The following is a 6809-nucleotide window of genomic DNA, read 5'->3' as shown; positions in this document are numbered from 1 at the left end:
TTTTTATAAATCAAAGATGGCAGCCTTCCATTAGAGGTTAGAATTTAAGCAATGTAATATTTGCAAACCGCGCCCACATATGCACTTACTATCTATGTTTTTATATATTTGCAAAGGTTACTTACTCAGGTATCCTAGTCACAGGAAAGACACACTGATCTCGACTGAAAAATTGTGTATTTGAATAATATAAAGAGTTTCTCTTATCACACGCACTTTACGTAAAATTACAACCGAGCAAATGACAGAGAATGCAATGCTACCAACACAAGAGACAAAATAAAAACGATGCCTTCATCTTCAGCAAATTTAGGCTCATTTTATTTGTCTACAGAAGTAGACCCAAAATTTGTGAACATCATTTTTATGACGTTTAATTCAAAATTAAGTTTTATATATTTTTTTATTCGTTATGTTATGAATATTTGATAATATGACTGATGTAATAAAACGAATTAAAAGTATCAAAAGTATCTGTATATATTTTTAATTATCACTTGAACTCAACTACCTGCCATCCGAACAGTCTACAGAAGGGGATCTTTTCAGATTCAAAAGCGAGAAAAATGAAGTAAATTTCGGTTAAGCTGATTTTTTTTATGATCCAGAAAAAGTTTTCCAGACGAAATAATTATTAAAGCGATTTAATGTTGATATGATATTTAAATAACGGTTTTTAAGTTGTATGAACATTTTTTTCTCCTTTTGTGTTTGACCCATTTAATATTTTTTGTATTAGCACTACAGCGGCTAAGAAGAACTATGTGACTGTTTCTGCTGCTGTTCGAAGCTGTGCAAAGAAGATGCGTAGCTCGAGTATACGATATATCGATAGTAGGGAAGCCATCCATAGCACGTACCTTTCCATATAAATAAACATAGCTTAGCTGAATTCGTTTCCAGCAGTGCTAAGTTATGTGCTAATGAATATGATTGATGGACGCCAACGCATTCACAACAATGTGGTAAAGCACATCTCTGAAAAAGCACCTTTAAAGGCATGTTTTTAATCTTAAATCTGATTTTAAATATGCAGTACAATAAACCCTATTCTAACTACAAAAAAAGATAAAGATTTTCGTCAACAACTGTACCTTCTCTAGACTAAGATGCAACCACTGCAGATAGTGAACATTGCTCGAATATTTTAGCAAATTGTGTCGACATACCTCGAGGGAGGCCGTGGGGCAACCCTATGCTATTTATAATTGTAGTAATAATAATTAGTTTCACTTATGCAATGGGATGATCTTTCTTTAAACGTAGAATCTTTTAGAGTTTTGGAGTTATTTGCTCGTTCTTCTCTATTCGAAGCTACACTTTGGAACGAGCACCTAGCTTCATTGACGGACAGACGGACAATTCAATTTGATGTTTTAAAAGTGCCTAATTAAGGATTAATTATTCCAAAAAACAATTAAGGATTAATTAGGCACTTTTCGTTTTAATTTAGTGCCTAATTAAGGATTAATTAGGTACTTTTCGATAGAGGCGAGAGATTCGAGAGATTCGGGCCCTATCCGATAGAGGCGATATCTAAAATTGTAACTGCTTGTAAATACAATAATGTTATGTAGAACTTACATACATACATAACCTCACGCCTGTCTCCCATGGGTTTTATTTTTTATTTCGTATTACGTAGGTACCCATTTTTCATACATCGTTATTAAATACGTATAAAAAATATAACAATTAATATCCAATTTACCACTACTATGAATTGCAATACTTCCCATAAAAATCGGCACACGACCTCTTTCGTTACGCATAAACATAGTTTCACATTTGACATAACCACCATCTAACTGTTACCCCAATTTCAACCTTTTATCCTTTGTGATTGGGTTGGTATTTAGTTGTTGTATTTTCTAGGTTCGGAAGAAAATAGGCATAAAATAGATAAATAAGATTTAGCACGGGTGTGTGTATGTATCTGTGGGGCGTGTTGGGCGCGTGCTCTCAGTTAGTCGAGTTTTCCCGTGACTATACCAATTATAGCCAAATTGGTTGTTAGTCGAATTTCGATGGTAGTGGTCGTTAAAATTTTATGTCAGGATTTTATTAAATGCAAATAAAGTACGGTAGTGTTTCTGATTTTTATATTTTGTCAAAGGAACAGAAAATAAATGTTGTTAGATATTTGAAAAATGTCTCATTATCCGAGTGTTCGCCAGTGAGATTGCTGGGCAAAGCTTCTTGGGTTTGATTCCTACGTCGAGCAAAGTATTGCTGGGTTATTTTCGGCTTTTCGAAAATTTCTCAGTAGTAGCACACAGTCTGGAAATGTGCCCGGTACCTACTAAGCTTTCCGCTTATTACAAGGGAATTTTAACATAAATTGTGAAATGTGGGTGTACATTGTACAGTGGCATTACGTGCCATAATGTGCACCTTTGCCTACTCCTTCGGGGATAAAAGGCGTGATGATATTTTATTTTATAGATATCTTAAATAACTAAGCACCTACTAGGTATCAGATATTTAATGAGATTAGTAGGTAGTATAGTATTAGTAGGTAGTAGGCAGAACCATAGAAATCTATTGCAAAGGTAAAAGAAATCTAATTTTATTCAGTAGTTAACCAAAATCAGATTGAATATGTATTTGATGGACCGATATACGTACATGGTACAAAGATACCAATATACCTACTACCGTACTGAACAAAAATACTCTTTCAGAAAACAGATTATAGCCGACAACAACCCTATTATTTGAACATAACGGTCGATATGACTCGACAACTTTGTCGTATTAACTCAGTTTGACAATAACATGGCTACTAAACATAAAACATCATACACTAGACTGTAATAAGGTCGTGCACTAAGAATAATGCCACAACTTTCTCTACACTCCGTTAGTCTCCACACTCTTTGATCTTGAACCTACATCCACGCTTCACCCAATAAAAGGTCCACAAAAGCGCTTTACGAAATAATTATTAACAGAAAAACTACAAAAAACTCCACGAAATTAGTTCCCGATGACAGTCAAAAAATATATGTATATTTTTTTGTAGGTTATGTTTACAAAAAACGTTTTCCAAGCGCCATGGACGACGCGCGGTCCCTTTTGGCCCAGCACGACACCGGCCGGACCGACTTTTGGTACTAAATTTCTGTGTGGCATATTTATTCGGTCCTCAGATTATTTTCTACTAGGATTTTATGATAATCGGGTTCTATAACTGCCTAATGAATTACGTTGGCGCGTACGGCACATTAAAAAACAAGGGTGACAAAAATGCCTGTTCATACATTCTTGATAACCATCTCGCCGTGTTCCTTTAACGATTAGGGACCAATTATTGGTTCAAAATGTCGATGTTTCTCCTCTTTTTTGCTATTTTATGGTATTTTTTTAAATGTCAGCTTCTAATATTTTAGTTAACGTCTTGTTAGGGTCCATTTGTGTTCATGTTTTAGTTTTAATGAGCGCAAACTTTTCTATGAGCGGACCGTTATAAAAGGTGACGCTTGAGCAAATATATTAATAGAATAGGTATAAATTATTTTATAACGTTCTTTATATTAGACTGTTTTTATACTTTAATGAAATAAATCCTGTACACATATATTACATTTCATAGTGAAACTTTCTTTATAGCTAATTTATTATTCCTTTTCTGGTAATCACGTTAGTAGAAAGAGAACACACCTGTTGTTATCCTTGTTAATTTGAGCATGGCGTCACTGACGTCACCGACTTTACATGTCCTGATTATTTCGGTTGTTTAAATTAATTCTTCTGCTAATCAGAACGCATATAAGATAATTATGTTTATCTGAACAATTACAAATAATGTACACCGGCCACATCACCTTTACTTAATCACAATCAATTTACTTCGTCAATCATGCACATCACTGAAAATCTTCAATAATACTTTACTCGACCCGGCAATCGAACCCGAAATCCCTTCAGCCCTATAATTTTAGTATTTATTATAATTCAAAATTAAAACAGTCAGTGCAACATCCAAACTCATATAATTACTGTGAATGAGAAGTGATGTCCGTGCAGGGTCAAGCGACGTCGCGCCATCATCCATCATGCAAGTCATTGATGGATGATGTGTACCAATGATAATTATTGATAGCGTATTGATGCACTGCCTGGCATTAGGGGTAATTTTTATCACTGCACTTTGTTATTTTTACACTTCAGTAGTTTCGTTATAAATATATAATTATGTATGTGTCTAATTAAACTTCTGAGACGTATTTCTTTCTGGTCTTTCAAATTATATTTTTATAATAACTATCATGAGACATACTAAGTTAACTAAAAATCACGATTTACTCACGCAAATTAATTGAGAAAAGCGCCACTCGGCACAATACAATATGTCCAATTTTTCCCACAATGTAACCATGTCTTCTCTGGTCATCATCCTCTTACGTCATATTTCACATTGCTTTAAAAGTGTATGCCACGGCTTTAATGAGAAGTAGTGTTGTGTTTGAAGATATAATAGTAAATAATTATAAATTATTGATTATGAGTATTGTTTTTTCATACAAAAACATCTGTGTACAATTTTGTTATGAAAAAGCTATCTCTTTCAATGTCACTGTTTCATCGTGCTTATTAAATTTGTGAACCACTTTATGCAGAATAGAATCAATGTTTATTTAACTTCTTTATATTCTCAATTAGAGTTAAACGGTCCGGACTACAAAATTGCTTCACACTCTTGAAATGCTTAAACACAACACCTCCCTTTAAAGCTGTGGCAGATAATTTTAGAACACCTAATAAAGAATCAAATTTTGATATTCATTTGAATACAAAATAGGCGTTGACTTGCGTATAAACATTACCTAACTACAATTACGCATTCCATATCCCATCAAGAACACAGTACACTTACTTTACCAACATCCCAATCTCACAGAGATTCCCAAACAACAGTTATCAAACCTCTTTCGAACGTAAACACATAACGGCCTCTTTTAATTTCGGAACCTTAGCTGACCAAAAGGTTGCCACTACAAAAAAATCTCCCATAAATTATGTAATTTATTCGTAAAATGGACGGGTTAACGTGCTTCGTAATATTATAATAGTGTACGGTGCTTTGGTGGTGCCGCTTCCTAGCTATTAAAGAGTCTAGATAGTAAATGTCGGTGTAAACTAAACTAAATATGCTCATTTTGAATGCTTAATAGTATTCCAAAGTGATCGTATAAGATGCCGTGAGATGAGATTTGCGTTTTGTGAATATCGGTTTATTTGACACCGTGTTTCGAGTGTTTAGGTTGTCTCGTTGTCGTTGTTTATTTGTGTTCTAATGTGATTTGTTTTTTTTTTATTTTGGGTTGGATATTTTTTGACTAAAACATATGTAGCGTAGATGTTTTTAATCTAGCAAAGATCTAGCTTAAAGCATCGCCATGCGTGGCAGAGCCATGTTTTCGCACGAATGGGCCGGCTAGACCGAAGTGATACCACGGCTTCACTGAAACCCGACGTGATACAATGCTTGCGTTTTGTGAGGTAATCTTCCTAATCCCCGATTTCCTAACATTCCTTCAATCCATAACCCCCAAAAGGCCAGCAACGCACTTGTAACGCCTCTGATGTTTCAAGTGTCCATGGGCGGCGGCGATTGCTTATCATCAGGTGACCCGTCTGTCCGTTTACCGGCTTATTCCATAAAAAAGAAAGATATCTTACTGGAATTGTGCGTGCATTTCATTACTACATGAACTATTAATAAATAAAAAGCCGTGCTTAAACGATACCTATTATTAAAATTTAAATCTTAAACAAACCAAGTAAGGTTTGAATTCATAATGAATGCATTTGAAGTAGCTACTCAGTTAATTACCCGCTTATTATCAACAAGGCCCCTTAGGCGTCGTTTTGTAACAATAGTCTCAAATATTTATACAGCTAATAGAGAAATGTTTGAACCAATTACTTGAATCAACTTGGGTACGCAGATTCTTGGAAAAACTGTAGATATATTATAATTATGTAATGATTTTTTTCCTTAATACAGTCATACATTATAATATAATATGTCTTTTAAAATCTATGAATGGCTCATTTGATCATACTTAGACGTTACAGATACATAAATAAGTTTCGGTTTTCTTAATGTTAGTAATATCGATTATAACTTGACTACAAAATTGGCGCGGTGGCTAGGCAACTGGCTGCCGTGCAACGTGTCGCATCCACAGATTGTTGTTCCGGGTCTGGGTGTCATGTGTATGTGAAGTTGTATGTTTGTAAACGCACCCACTATACAAGAGAATATTATCCTAATAAGGGGCAAACATTTTTCTTAAATAAAAAGCTGAAAAGAAAGCTGTTGAGCTGCTGACTAACGTCATCATCAGACATCGAAGAACAGCCAAAAGTATGTAGTATTTCTAATAATGTTGAATTATGAAACTCCTCTACATTTTAAGAAGGTTCCTCACAATATCATCCCTCCCTCTCAAATGCTTAAAACTTCCAAAATGACAACGCACTTGTATCTGGTCTATGGGCAGGCTCGATTACTTACCATCAGGTGATCCTGGCTGCTTGTCTTCTACAATGTGATAGGGGTGAGACTTCTAACCCGTTAAGGCTGAGTACTACATCTAATTTTATCGACAAAAGTCGGGGGTCGAAGGGGTCGAATCCCCTCCCCCTAAAAGTTATGGCTATTTTAATATTTTTTTTACTTTTTTTGATATCAAAGGTTGTATGCGTCGTAGAAACAAAAAAAAACGACAAACGGTAGCTAATAACCTTGGCTAACTAATTCATTACTTTTTTCATATGTTTGATAATGTTTTGGTGAG

Source organism: Spodoptera frugiperda, chromosome 11 (genome assembly GCF_023101765.2).
Source record: "Spodoptera frugiperda isolate SF20-4 chromosome 11, AGI-APGP_CSIRO_Sfru_2.0, whole genome shotgun sequence".
In the NCBI taxonomy this organism is placed as follows: domain Eukaryota; kingdom Metazoa; phylum Arthropoda; class Insecta; order Lepidoptera; family Noctuidae; genus Spodoptera; species Spodoptera frugiperda.
This window is presented reverse-complemented; position numbering follows the sequence as displayed.